Raw genomic sequence first — 1,084 nt, 5'->3', positions numbered from 1 at the left:
TTTATGCGAAGAGCTAGATGTCAGTCAGTGGTTCCTGTTGATCCAGAGATTGAAAGAACCGCAAGAAGACTTAACAGAGAGAGAAGAGAACGAGAGGCCATAGTTGTTGAGATGGTAGAAAATAGAACATTGAGGGAACTCTCAGTTCTCACGGTTGATGGTAGTGGGTCAAGTATAACTAGACCAGCAGTACAAGCCAACACCTTCGAAAAAAAGCCAGCAATCATCCAGATGACCCAGTAGTCGGTACAGTTTAAGGGAGATTTGAAGGAAGATCTAAATTTGCACATTGCAAACTTTTTAGAGATTTGCAATACCTTCAAGTCAAATGGAGTGTCAGATGATGCCATCAGATTGAGATTGTTCCCTTTTTCATTAAGGGATAAAGCTAATGGCACTACCACCAGGAACAATCACTACATGGAATGAATTAGCACAGAAGTTCCTGACCAAATTCTTTCCTCCAGCAAAATTTGCGAAGATGAGAAATGATATCATATCGTTTCTCCAAGAAGAATCTGAATCATTATATGAGGCTTGGGAAAGATACAAGGAACTACTGAGAAGGTGTCCACACCATGGTTTGCCAGTTTGGATGCAAGTCCAAACGTTTTATAGTGGATTGATAGTTAATGTGCAAGCAATGGTGGAAGCAGCATCGGGAGGAGCATTGCAAAATAAGACACATGAAGAAGCTCATGAGTTGCTTGAAGTACTAGCAAGCAACAATCATCAAAGACCGAATGAGAAGATACAATTGAAGAAATCTATGGGTCTTCATGAAGTTGATGCATACACAACCATCTCAGCCCAACTTACAGCACTTTAGAAGTAATTGGGAAATATGCAAGTAAATTATATTCAAGCTCCTCAACTAACTTGTGATCTTTGTGTAGGTAATCATGTGAGCAGTAGATGTCAAGTGGGGAACACGTTTGCTTTAGCTTCATCATCATCAGAACAGGTTAACTACTTGGCAGGAAATCAGAGGCAACAGAACAATTCGTACTCCAACACGTATAATCCTGGTTGGAGGAATCATCTGAACTTGTCTTGGGGCAATCAGAATTAGCAGAACAACCAA

At 40.4% G+C, this 1,084-nt stretch overlaps 1 non-coding gene across 1 annotated transcript; it reads right to left on the bottom strand.

Moving 5' to 3' along the window:
* Positions 1 to 478: 478 nt before the first annotated feature.
* LOC116145961 lies at positions 479 to 585 on the bottom strand. Its single transcript, XR_004130451.1, has one exon. It is a non-coding gene; the product is annotated as a small nucleolar RNA R71 (small nucleolar RNA).
* Between the last annotated feature and the right edge of the window lie 499 nt (positions 586 to 1,084).

Source organism: Pistacia vera, unplaced genomic scaffold, assembly GCF_008641045.1.
Source record: "Pistacia vera cultivar Batoury unplaced genomic scaffold, PisVer_v2 Contig47, whole genome shotgun sequence".
NCBI classification, from domain to species: domain Eukaryota; kingdom Viridiplantae; phylum Streptophyta; class Magnoliopsida; order Sapindales; family Anacardiaceae; genus Pistacia; species Pistacia vera.
This window is presented reverse-complemented; position numbering and strand designations above follow the sequence as displayed.